Source organism: Chinchilla lanigera, unplaced genomic scaffold, assembly GCF_000276665.1.
Source record: "Chinchilla lanigera isolate Chin_1 unplaced genomic scaffold, ChiLan1.0 scaffold00024, whole genome shotgun sequence".
NCBI lineage: Eukaryota > Metazoa > Chordata > Mammalia > Rodentia > Chinchillidae > Chinchilla > Chinchilla lanigera.
In genome coordinates, this window is record NW_004955425.1 from 26035371 (window position 1) to 26049410 (window position 14040).

Below are 14040 nucleotides of genomic sequence, written 5' to 3' on the forward strand. Positions count from 1 at the left end.
CCACTCGAGGCCAGATGTGGATAAAGGGGAGGTTGTTGTGTCCATATATGGGGGAAGTTGTATTTGAACTCTGTACCTTCCCTCAATTTTACCGTGAACCTAAAATTACTCTTTAAAAAGTCTGTGAAGCATAAAATAAAAAAGGACCAAAACCAAACAAAAACCCCACAAAAGCACTGGAAACAAAAAGAATCTTATAAGGATATCAGATAAATTGTTCAATCTATTAAAGAATAGAGTATCTGGAATGTAGACAGTGTAAGTGCTCCTAATTAAACATTCAGTTTAAATGCTACCTTGTGTGGACTTCACATACTTGAAAGAGAAATCCTCCCTCCCTGTGCTTCTGAGAACTACACTGTCTTCCTTCTAAATCCGTGGGACCTCTGGAGGGCTGTGTGTTTTTGTATGCTGATGAGCTGGCTGGTGCACTGGCTGCCCTTACGTAGCTTGTGGGGAGGCTGATCACTGGAAGACCAAGAAGAAATTAGAAGGTTGGGATTTTCAGCTCATTCCCCAACTTCTAGCTGGTGTCTGCCGGGAAATCTGCTTAATTGTTGGGTTTAGGGAAAACCTCCCACACACATCTGGGGTCACGAGTGTTGAGTGACGGAGTCAGAGTAGGATCTCTTTCACCACCCCCACCATTTTCTAATGCTCTTGTGCCTGCATTCCTTGTCCCAGGTCCCAGAATCAGGCCAACACCAGCAGAGGCTCAAGAAATGCAGTTGTGGGCAAAGGCCTGTAATCCCAGCACTCGGGAGGCTGAGGCAGGAGAATTGCTGTGAATTTGAGACCAGCCTGGGCTACAAAGTGAGTTCAAGGCCAACCCAAACTGCATAGTGAAACCCTGCCTCAAAAAGAAAAAAAAAATAAATAAAGAATTGCAGTCATGGGCTTTGGGTATCTTACAGTGTTCACAAACTTGCCTACCATGCACAGAAATGGTTTGATCCTGGCGCCACCCCCCTGCCCCAACACACTGATTCCAGCCATCAATTAGTTATTACAGCACCCCTGGAAGAATGTGTGCTCCACATTCCAGGGAACAGCTAACAACTCACACTGTCAGAACCGCCTCCCTTACAAGTTAATGCCCGTATGTATTTTGGCAAACACTTATGCATGAATATCTGCTTCCAGGGCATAAATGATGATTTGGGAACTTTTATTTCCGCACTTTTTGTCTCCTTCACAACAGTTGTGTTCAAATTTTAGTTACTGCAATATATTTTTTGTTTTCTTTTCAGGTGTTTCCTGGGGGCAGAAAGGGAACTTCATAAACAGTGGAATGGATTTGTACAAGTGTTAATATGTAGCTGGAAATTCATTTAGTTGTTAGAGGAAGAAATGAGAAACCAGGGAAGGAGTAATCACCCGGAGAAACGTGGACATGTTCGGAGGGGTAACCGAAACCGCGGGAGAAGAACAACAGCTCTTTCAGAGCTCTACAGAACTGATAAAGATAGCTGGGGAAAGTGTTTTTCTTACAAGGCAGGCTGTTTTCATCCTTTGGGCCCCGGGGGTAGCGGGAGCTGGTGGGGTGCAGAGCACAGGGAAGGGTGGGATACTGGGGGGCCCAGAGATGGCCGTGGGAGGATGGGTTGGGCAGCAACAGGGCCAGTCCCTGCAGCAGCACTTCCCAGCTTCTCCTCCCTCGAGCAACAGGCCCAAGGCACAGCACCCTGGAGTCCAGGCCCCTGGCTGGCACTGCGTGCTGTCCCTCAACACCGAGTGAGAGGGGCGAGTTGGCATCAGCAGATCTCTCCCCTTGGGGAAGAAGGGCAGGCTTGACTCCTCCTTGCCTGGCCCTGAGGGCGCTCCTGGGTGCGAGCTCAGAACCAGAGGCCAGGAGCATCTGAAAGTGGGCAGTGGGAAAGGGCGGCTGGGATTGCGCTTGGAGGCGGCGGCCAGGAGTCAGTCCTCAGGGAAGCAGAAAGCGGAGGAGTCAGAAACGCAGGCGCGAGGCAGTCCGTCTGGCCTCTGGGCTGAGCCTGCTTGTAGATGCGCTGGTTCACGGTGAGCTGGGAAGGTGTCAGATTCTCTCAGTGGGGCGAAGCGTTGGTCTCTGCACAATGTGGTACTGGATGGAAGCTGCGGGAAAGATCAGGTCTAGGCGAAGGAGCCAGGCACCTCCCACCCAACACGGGAATCCACTACCAGAAGCGGAGGAGCGTGAGCATTGGGAAAGGTGTTTGCTACTCCTGGCGCCTGCACAGCTCAGACCTCTGGGGTGATGGGAGGTTTACCCACTTCTCTCCCTGCCCGGGCCCTCGCTCTCCACCTGCATTTCCCCTTGAGATCGCTCGCTCTTGTCATTCTGCTGCCCGGAGGACACAAGCCGCTGGGAGGGCCACCACCAAAGCCAAGGGCGCCCTCCCCGCGGTGCCCTCGGGTTTCCTGGATGAGCAGGACCTGCAGGGTATCTAAGGGAAAGTTTTAGAGGGGAACAGACCACCCCAAGGCCAGCTTTGAGAATCTCACTTCCAAGGGGGGTCATCACTTTCTCTTTTATATTTGGGGAAATGACTAAATGTTTTTAAAAACTTCTTCCTATGGGGCACAGCCTGCCGGGGCATGGTGATATCGCTCTGTTCACAACTCGTCTGCAATTCCAGGCAGAACTTTCAGAGCATCTCGGCCTCTAACAACTAATAAAAACCCAGCAGTTAATTGCAGGATGCGTAACATCTGCTTATTGCATTTTGTTACAAGTCACCCGGGCAAAAGCTCTCCCTAACTCTGTCCCATAAACAAGCTAATATCAGATTAGAACGCTGGCTAACGGCTTTCTATAATAAAGCCTTAAAGGCAATGTATTTCTGCATATTGACAAAACCAAACCATTATTTTTCTTTACAGCTCGGATGGGCTACTTGCGAATGGCTTGCCAGCCCCAGCGGCTTATTCTCTCAGGAGGAAGTGGGCTTGATTTCTTTGAGAAGAAGCTATTCTTTTTTCTTTTTTAAATCTGGGGACTTTATATAAAAGAATCTAGGAGCGATTTAATGTGTGTTTTAAAGTAACATGGCTCCATAAAGGCCTAGTGGCCAGCCCTTCTCAGGATTTCCAAAGCCTGATGATGATTGCATATCTAGTCCTGGCTGGAGCAAGGCCCTTCGGTGCTGCTAGGACAGAGACGCATCACTCACTGAATTCCCTAGCTGTGCCCTTCCACTTTGTCCCCGCGCCCCCCAGCTGCAGAAATGTTACTCAGGAAAAGTGACGTTGCTTGAACATATCTGCTAGTACTTTCCTGATTCAGAAGTCGCAGCTCACACCGGTCTCCTTCAGGGACCCAGCAAAGGTCTTTTTCCAAGGTTTTTCTGTTTCTTTGTTTTGTTTTGTTTCTGTGGTGCTGGGGATTGAACCTAGGGACTCCAGCCTGATAGGAAGTGCTCTAAATCACACTTCTGGCCTCTGCCTTTTTTCCTTCTTTTCTTTTCCCACCTCGTTTTCTTCTTCTTCCCTCTTTCTCTTCCCTCCTTCCTTTCTTCCATTCATGAGGTACCAGGACTTGAACCTAGAGCCTTCACTCTGCCCTATATCCTAAGCTTCTTTGTAAATTTTCGAGGCAGTCTCATTAAATCACTAAATTGCCCAGCCTCCTGAAATCCTCCTGCCTCAGCTTCCCAGAGTGTTGGTGAAGATGATGTGAGGACAGTGCCTGGGAACAGAGGACAGACTGACAGCACTCTTCGGAGGCCCTCTGCCAGGAGGGCAGCCGGGGCGCTGCAGGCTGTAGCTCTCACCTTGCCTGGAGGGTCCCATGGCCAAACTCAGAGAGGTGGAAATGGCTGAGCAGAGTCTCAGGGCCTCCCCTGAGCAGAGGGAGGATCCTCCCCTCGGGGAAGCTCCCTTCTGACCTCCAAACCGGTTTAGTTTGAATCTTCTCCTTACCCCAAGGCAGAGCGCCGTAGCACAGGGCTGATGACCAGTCCAGGTTGGCCCTGACTTTGCATCCAGCCTCTCAGCGCTGTGTTATTTTCTGTGGTGACAATTAAAGCTCCTTAAGGAGCTGATACTCCGTTCCCATCCTGCAGCTTCTCTCTGTGATTCACTCAAAGCCTTAGCGAAGGAGAAGAAGGAACATACTGGTGTCAGAAGAAGAAGAAAGACGTCTGGGGCCTCCCTTGCATCTCGTGAAGTTACTTGTAGCTTGCCGCACGCACCCTCTCCCCTACCCGCTGCCCTGCTGACACGCGACCGGGAGAAGCTGAACCTGCTCAGGCTGTTGTCCTGCATCAAGGAGAAATTCACCGCAGGGCTGAAACAGAGCCACCCACAGTGCCTGCTCTGTCGCAGATTCACCCTTAGACTTGAACTGAGGGGGAGACAGCAGATGATTATGTTACTCCAGCACAGAGTAAGCTGACTGGAACATTTGCATGTTTCAGCCTGATAAATCTAATTTCAGTCATTGTTTTTGGTTTGATTTTTGAGACAGGGTCTGGCTATGTAGTTCAGGCTGCCCTTGAAGTCACTTTGTAGTGCATACTAGTCTCAAACTCTTGGTGATCCTCCTGCCTCAGCCTCCTGATTTAATAGCGGTAAGCACTCAGTTTGCTTATTTAGCCTGACAGCCATAGATCCAGATGGGAATATTTTCCAAGGAATCTAAGGAAATATTTTTTGGAGGTGAGGCCCATGATGGTACCCATGATTAAGGTGTACATGAAAATACACTAGGAACCCCAATAAAAAGTAATAAAAACATGTTACCTTGCCATGGGCAGTAAATTTTTAAACCACCAGCTTTTAAAAAATAAAAAGATACATATTTATATATATATTTTTTGTAGTTTCTCATATAAAAGAAGCCATGTGATGTTTAAGCTTGTGCATCTGATTTATCTCACTTAAAGTTATATTCTTAAACTGCCTACAAATGCCTCAAGTTTATCCTTCTTTATGGCAGAGTAGTACTCCACTGTGTATACATACCACGTTTTCCTTATCCATTCATGTGTTGATGGACATATATGCTATTTCCAAGATCTAGCTATTATAAATTGTGCTACTATAAGAATGGGTATGCATGTATCCTTGAACTATGATGACTTTAACTCTTTTGGGAAAATACTTAAAGGGCAATAACTGGATCAAAAGGAATTTCCATTTTTAATTTTTAGAGGAATCCCCACTGATTTCCACAGTGGCTACATCAGTTTACGTTCCCACCAACAGTGCACAACTGTTCCTTCTTCCCCACATCCCTGCCAGCCTTTGTTATTACTTGATGTTTTGGTGATTCCCATTCTTTCTGGGGTGAGATGAAAGTTCAGTGTATGTATGAATAAAGAGCAAATGCAAGGGACAGAACTAGGAAGCAGGAGAAGTTCAAAGAACTCCCCACATTATCGAGTCTGTTGTTTCAGAAAGCATGTTAAGATAAATGCTAGTTTGTTTCATTTGTACTACTAGTTTTTATTGCTCCTCGGAAAGAGTTTTGTCTTTTTATTGTTGGTCTCTTCTTTATAAGAGAAAATCATTTTGTTGTTGTTGTTTATGATGTGTATTCTGGGTAACATTTTGGCCATTCTATTAAGATCATGAGGGGGCTGGGGATTTAGCTCAGTGGCACAGCGCCTGCCTGGCAAGCACAAGGTAATGAGTTTGATTCCTGGTACCGGAAAAAAAACAAAAAACAAAACAAAACACAACAAAAAAATCATGATACACAGCATATCAATCGTTATTATTCTCTAATTATTTTGTTATGAAATTTTGTTTTATTTTTTTATAGAAGTAAGAAGTGTTTTTTGTATTTTCTTTATTAATATCTACTTGTATAACATTAAAATAAAAAGATAAAATCAATAAAAGCTATTTTAAGTTAAAAAAATTTCAAGACAGAAATCCTAATAAATCTGACAAGCTTTTCTTTTTCTTTCTGACAAGCTTTAAAAAGTAAAGCTGGGTTTGGTGATGACACATACCTATAATCTCAGCACTCAGAGGCTGAGGCAGGAGGATCACCAAGAGTTTGAGGCTGGCTTGGGCTACATAGTGAGTTCAAGACCAGCTTGAACTACATAGTGAGACCGTGTCTCAAAAAATAAAAGAACAAAATAAAGTGAAAAGGTAAATCCTCAGCTAACCCTTACTTTCTTTCTTTCTTTCCCTCTTTTCTATTTTTATTTTTAAAAATTTGTTTATTTTGAGACAGAATCTCACCATGTAGCTCAGGCTAGCCTTGAACTCTCGACCTTCCTGCCCTGGCCTCCTGAGTGCTGGGATTATAAGCGTGTGGTACCATACCCAGTTTAAGGCTTTACTGCTTCTAACACTTTTGAAAGCCTGTATGTCCTTGGGAAGTGCTGTTTTCACTGGTTGACACTGCTGTAGGAAACACACTGTCCGTTCATACCCATGGTAGGCTAAGGAGCTGGACCTGGGTCCCCAGGGATCTCAATCCTCAGTGTCTTTTTGAGTCACCTGGGGGACTTTAAAGGCTTGGGCTGCCCAGCTCAGCCTCCTGTCTACCCCGTTCTTACTTAGTGGTCTGGGCCAGGGTAACCCACCAAAAGCTCTTCAGTTTTCATGGTGACTTCCCCCACGCAACCCAGCAGGGGCTGCCAGGAGCACACGGAGGAGTGAGGAGAGGGCGCTGCTGCGGCTCCCACTCGCCTTTGGTAATTACGGTGCCAGGCCCTGTGTTGATGGGTGGCTCATTCACGTGGGTGTGCACTTACACGTGTCTGTCAGGTGGGTGTAGATGTCAGGAGGAGCGCAGCGGTCGTTTAGAATTCAGAGTCTTCTCTGTGGTAGCTGGGGTTTCTTCCTCTTTACTCCACAGCACTCTGGAACTGGCTTTTTAGACTACTTGTCCATGGTCCAAAGGCTGTGGACAGCTGATTTGTTAGGAGGGCACTTCAGAAGTCACATTCCTTCCCCACTCACTCCCCTAATTTGGACCTAGACAGAACTAGGGACACACACACACATACACACAGTCTTTTGTGTATATGTGTGTGTGTGTGTGTGTGTGTGTGTGTGTGTGTGTGCTGGGGATCAAACTCAGGGCCTGGTGCATGTGACCATTGAGCTACATCTCCAGCCCAGAAAGAAACTTTCTAATTTAACTAGTTTTTAGTCTATTTGCCTTTCTCTTTTATTTTGGGAAAGACAATTTATTCATTGTAACTAAAGATATCATCAAGCACCCCTTAGTCAACCTTTTGCTACTGTAACAGTGCTTGAGACGATCAGTTTGGAAGGGGAAAAGGACTGATTTTGGCTCACGGTTTTGTTCTGCAGTTGCCAGGCTCTTGTGCATTTTGGCCTGGGAAGAGGCAGAAAGTCATGGTGGTGAGTGTATTGGGCAAAACTTCAAATCACAGCAGCTGAGAAGCAAAGAAAGAGGAGGAGGAAGGGTACGGCCCCACTATTCCCTGGGAGGGCACCCCCGTGATCTAATTTCTGGACCTAGATCCCACCTCGTAAAGTTTCTAACCATCTCTGCTTGGTACCACAGGTGGGGACAAAGCCTGTAGCACAGGGACCTTTGGAAGTCACTTATGCAACCATAGCAGGCTGGATCCGTGACCAGAGCAGATGCTCAAAGGAGCCATGAATGTACCCAGGTTATGTGCCACCCTTTAAGAACAGTATAGGATGGGGATGTAGCTCAGTGGGATAACGCTTTCCTAGCATGCACAAGCCCCTAGTTTAATCCTAGCACTGAAAAACAATTTTTTTAAGGCTGTGTTTGAAAGCCTTGTCTTACTTTCTTGTTGCTTAGACAAAGTCCTTAACACCAACAAGGAGTAAAAGTTTATTTCAGCTCACAGTTTGTAGGGCTCAGTTGGCTCTAAGGTAGGGGACCCTGGCAGAGGGGCTTTGCAGAGGAGAAAGAGTTCATGGCTGAGCAAGCAGGACAGGCAGGAGGCGGCCAGCCCAGAGCCTCCCTTTCCCCTTTATTTCATCCAGGCTATCAGCCCATTGGCTAGTGCTACCCACACCCAGGTGGGCCTTCCCATTTCCACACTCAGAACTGTGCTCAGCCAATCAATAGACTAATTCAGTAGTCCCACACCTTTAATCCCAGTATCACACACCCTAGGTCCAGCCACCTGGGAGCACGTGAGGCTTTGTGGGGACACTGAGACACAAGCCACAATAAGCTGTAAATGAGAAATGTTGGAAATTTGGGACACATTTGCCCAAAGGGAGTAGAAATGGATAAAGCTGATGGATAATGCTCCCACGGCCCCCAACGTTTGTCGTCTAATTGTAGCTGATTCCTAAACCGTACTTTGTTGTTTCTGAGCATGGCTGAATCTGGTCCTGGGTAAAGCAAGGAGGATCATGTGTACTATGCTCATTAACCTGCAACTTGCTTTTTTTCCGTCATTTATTTCAGTGTGAACATTTTTCAGATTCATTTTTTCTCCTAGAAGGAGGTTAGACACCCAGACACTGGGAATGAAATAGGTACCCAGCCAAAGCTGTGTCTTATTCAATCATCAGATGCATCCTAGTAGAAAACCTTTATTCTTTATTCTGCAGCTCCTCTCAATCTAAGCTGCTTAACAAACACTTGTACGTTACTTCTAACTGCCTTTCTGGATATCTTTGTCAGTGTAGACCAGGGATTTCAGACATGTCTGAGTGGATGGAACTGGCTGTGGATTCTCAGTAGCTTGGCTGTGGACAGAGCTGCTTCACACAGCTCTCATGAGAATTATCTTTGAGGGATGGGCCTGAGCTTGGTAGTGGAGGGCTCACCTAGCATGTGTGAGGCCCTGCGTTCTGTCCCCAGGACCAAGCAAGAGTTATTTTACAGAGATAAAGTCTACTGGCAAATTCCTCAGACCACCCAAGGCCACTTTTCTTGACATCATTGCAATGCGTGTGATGTGACCATCATGGCTGGTAAACCTGCCACTGCTGAATGTCTCGCAGTGAGGTACCAGGATCTAGGGCATAGATGCTGTCTTGGGGATGCAAGGGGTCCCTGAAGTGCAGATGCACGGAGGAGTGGAACGTGTCTAGAGAGAAGTGATGATTCTATGGCGAGAAAAGTTGGCCTGTTCGTCTCAGTGAGACACATGAACATACAGAGCATTACTTAGTCCAATTGTGTAATTTACATAGTCTCCTTGTCTTTAAAAGCAACATTACTGCTGTTGTTAAAGCTCTCTCTGAACTACAAATGACATGAGAAAGACACAAATGTGCTATTTATTTTTTACTCCATTTGTAGCCTTGAACTAAGGGACTGTGGAATAGAATTGTACACATTTGTTTATTGATGGAATGAAAGTTGAACAATGAAAGCATGTCTTTCTTAACCCGATGCTTACTTCCTTGGAGAGCAGGGCTTCTTGTCATATTGAGGCAGACTCTTAGTCATGAGAGTAAGGCAAATGACACTGCTGCCATCATAGGGACATCTGGCTTCTTATTTTCCCAGCTTGCAATGATACAAACTTATGTCTTTGGAAGGAGAGTGTGCTCAGTTATGTAGTGTGTTTAGTTTGGCCCTCATCACACCCTGGAAAGAACTTTTTGTAGACTCCCAGCCTCACAGGTGAGGGAATTAGGGAAAAGATACCCAGACAGCTAGGAGCTGAGTTCCGCCTCTCAGGTACTTGACTGGGTTGAAATACGACTGTGCTGAAGTATTCTATCAGCAACCAATTTGAGTGGGAAGTCACAAAACTGGGTAATTAATCTTCCTTATGATTTATATCTAAAATGTTCCAAAGCTCATGAGCTTCCAGGTAGATCCGTGACTGGATCATGAATGTGTGATAATTGAATTGTGGATGTGTCCCATCAGTGGGCTTAGTAGAGTTCTGAGTGTGGCTGAATTTATTTAATGAAGACAGAAACCCCACCCTGGGTGAGTGGCACCAACCAATAGGTTTATAGCCTGAATGGAATAAAAAGGGAAAAGGAGGCTTACTGCTACTGCTTTCTGTCCTCTGCCATGGGCCTCTGCCTTGGAGTGCCTGACTATGAACCTATGAACTAAAACCTCTATAAACTGTGAGCTAAACTAAACCTTTCTTCCTTGAACTGGTGAATGTCAGGTATTTCATCCCAGCAATGAGAAAGTAACTAAGACAATCCTTATTTCAGCTTTACTGAGTATATATTAAAAAAAAACACAACACTGCAAAATACGTCTGGCATAAGGGGAAATTAATTATATTCGAAGGGTTTAGAACCATTGGCTTAGGGCAGCCTGGTCAGAAAGTCTGAATTTAGTTGTCTTTATTCTTGCTGTAGATTATCCTCCTCTACTGTCTTTTGGGCCAGCAAGCCTTCTCTCACTCAGTTGCTGAACATATATATGTACACAAACACACACACCACATGCACCTCAAATACACAATCACGTGTTCGTCAGCTCTACCCTGGCTTTGTCTGTCTTTTCATTTGGTGATGTAAGGAGAATTATAATACTATGATATTAATGAAATGAAAACTATATGTCATCTAAAAAATTTCAAAGAACAAGAAGATGCCTGCTGTTACTGAGTCATTTATTGTCTTCTTGGGTGCTTAGTGTCTCTCAAAGACAGCTAAGGACACACCAGGGCATTTTTAAGTGAGGACTCGATAATGTGGCACACAGTAGGAGAAACACTGCTCCCCACACCTGCACAGGCTTTGCAGGCTGCACCACAGATCTCAGTTGCTTCCCCAAGGATACACTGCACTGTGGGTGGATAAGCTGGAGAGAAGTGCCGAGGAGCTGTGAAGCAGTGCAGGACCACTTAGTCTATGAAAGTTCTTGCAAAACAGTTACATAAGGTATTATTTTGAGGCTTGGTTAATTCCAGCATCTGTACTAAAAAATGTTCCCACCCTAAAGAGAGACTCTTAAGGTGGAAGGTGGAGGGGCCCTGATGGATTTGCCTGGTGCAGTGGTTCCCATCTCCATGAGACCCAGCACCTCTTTGTTGTTGCATGGATTTGTAATTTCCTCCTTTGCTCTCCTAAATTAAAATTGCAAGGCTGGGTGTGGTGGTGCACACCTGTAATCCTAGCACTAGGGAGGCTGAGGCAGGTGGATTGCTGTGAGTTCAAGGCCAGCCTGGGCTACAAAGTGAATTCAAGGCCAGCCTGAACTGCATAGTGAAACCCTGTCTCAAAAAGACAAAAGTACAATAAAATAAAAAAAATTGCTAGATACTATAATGTCCAGTATGCAAAGTCCACTAGAATTATTTCAACTGTGTCATAAGTGGGGCTCTCCAGGAACCAGCGACTGTGTTAGGGGACCTGCTGTCAGGTCCAGCAGCTGTGGAGGGAGCAGGAGGCAGGACCAGGCTGAGAGAACTTGGGTTGGGCTTCAGTGCCATCCCATGAATGACCCAGTGGGTCCCACAGGGAGTTCTGGAGTGGGGAGATCTTGCAGACTTGTGCCTAATTGGAGCCTTATGGTCCCCCTGGGGGCAGTCAGTGAATGCGCTGCTCCTAGGAGAGGTCATGGGCAGGACCTTGGAACAGGCAGCCCTCTGGAGACAGGAGCAGTGGCTGGGAGGAGGTGGTGGCCTGGAGCCGAGCGCTGCCCACTGTCAGTGCTCCCAGCCACGGGAAGCTCTGATGAGGGATGTGGGCGGGGCATGGAGGGCTCAGCACAAACTGTGGTAGAAGGGAAAAACAAAAGGGAAGCACTTATAACAAAAATGTGTATTTTGGCAGGGTTAACCCAAAAGGAGCTATGGAGTAGCCTGATGCAACTGTTTATAATGAATTATTTGGGGCTTATGAGACATAAGACAACACTCAGCTGAATATTGCCAACAGTATGCTTGAAATTTTAAAGTAAGTGCTAAGTAAATATATTTGAATCTATACATAACTTGACAGCTACATAAGCAGACTAGTGTATTGGCATCACCAATGACAATAGTGGTCATTCTTGGTAAAACGACCAAGCAAACAAAGAAAAAACAGTGCTCAGTTCTCAGTAAAGTTCCAAATGAAACAAAGTATTTGCCCATAATTGTTGCTTTCTTGAAAACATCCATGTGCATTAAACCGGTGAAACAATACTTTGTGTTTGTATGTTAAGCGAGTCAGGTAAAAGACTCCGATCATTATATCAGGTTTTCCACGTAAATGATTATCTTGACAAAGAAATTTGGGAAAATTACGGAAAAATTCTCTGTCATGGGGACCATCCCTGCACTTTGCAGGGTCTTTAGTGTCTCTGGCCCCACCTGCCAATGCAAAGAGCGCCTTCCAAGCAGTGTGACAATCAGAATCACACCCCACCCAATTTTCTGTACTTTTCCAGGGGATAAAGTCCCTTCTTTGAAGAGTTGAGCTAGTCAGTCCTCTGCTTGTCATCTAAACAGAGTTGCTTTCTCAAGGTTTTTTGAAGCAAGAAATGTGGTAGTTTCTGTGAAGCCATTTTTTCAACAAGGTAGCCTGATCCAGGAGCGCACAGGCCTCGTGGTGAAGAACACAGTCACACCTGGGTCCTTGCGCTGGGTCCCTGGCTTTCCTATAAGGCCTGGCAATGGAGCTCCCAAGTGTCTGACCTATTGCACTGTCACAGCCACGTGGGATTTATCAGCAACACAGGGACTCACATGGGGGTGCGCTCTGAGCACCATGAGTTCCCTTTATTTATAGATTTTGATTTTCCGCTGTCTCTGCTGCAGCAAGGCTTACTCAGCTTACCCTTGCTGAGCGATTTGCATCCAGGGGAGTCAATGCTGAGGAGGCAGGTGCATTTTATCTGCACACCTGAATGACATACAGACAAAGGAGTCATACATGGTCCGCCTTTAGGAGAGACAGAAGATTCCCAGGGGGAATAAATCTATCAGATATGCATATGCACAAGCAATGTTTTCTTCTGAGGTTGATTTGAGCCACGTTAGTGGGGCAGATTATATGTCTTCTTTTCCCCTGCCCCAAACACAGTGGGCTCCAGCAAACACCAGGAAAACAAACCACCTAAAAACAATGATGAATGATGTCAGGTCAAGAAGCAAGGAAAAGGAATTAAAAGAAGAGGAGAGATTTCTCAACTGATTTAAAACGCAAGGTGATAGCAAACTTGAAAATTGACTAGGAAAGCCTCTGGGCAGTTGTGGTGGAATTTTTTCAAAACTAAAATCTCTGCATTTGGATATAAATGCAGTGTTGGCACTTTGTGATAACTAAGTGGGTTTTGGGTTGCACCTTGGGCACTTAGGTTCAATATCTGTGCTCTAAGGTGAATTATTTTACATAGAATGTTGTATGCTAATTTAGAAGTTAGGATTTGATCCTACAGTGGGGACGCAGGTAAAACTACCAACACTAGGGAAAGGTCAGTCTGCAGGAGAAGGTGCAGGACCCTGGGAATGACTGCCTGAGTCTCAGAGTGATTTGCATCCAGAAATGTCAGTGCAAAGGAGATGGATGTGCTTTATCTGTGCACCTGAATAACATACAGACAAGCATTAATCTTTGCTTATGAATATTTTCCATTACCACTCATTTCCAAACATATGGCAAACATTTATTCTTTTGCTCTGTCCCCTCTTCAACGAGCTGCCAGAAATAGCTGGCACATCTTTTAATATTTCGCTGATGACTTTCATTATGCACCATGCTTCTTCTTGTGATTGGAGTGAATGATTATTGATCTACCAAAGACATTAGTTTGTTGTTGCTGAGATGCCCAGAGTGTGTTTTAAATGGATAATTAATCACATTGCTGATTTCACCTCAGAAAATGAGCATCTTAGATATTTTCAAGCCAATATATGTTGATGTAACATCATTATGTACTGAAAAATCACAGAATGAGTGTTCTAAAGTTTGGTGTTATACGTTTGTAGCTCTCACTACTCCACATTTTATCAGAAAAAGTGGTGCTCAAAAGTGCACACACACAGATAATTTTTAAAACCTTGTCAAATCTATAGGGGCAGCTTTACTAATTTGGGTTTAGTCTTCATTTTATGCAATTTTCTGAAATTTTGAAAAAAAATAGCCAATCTGAGTATTTGAGCTTTCAACAAGGACTCAAAACAGACTTTTCAGGTATACTGTGGAGAAGTAGGGCCATCACACTGGTGG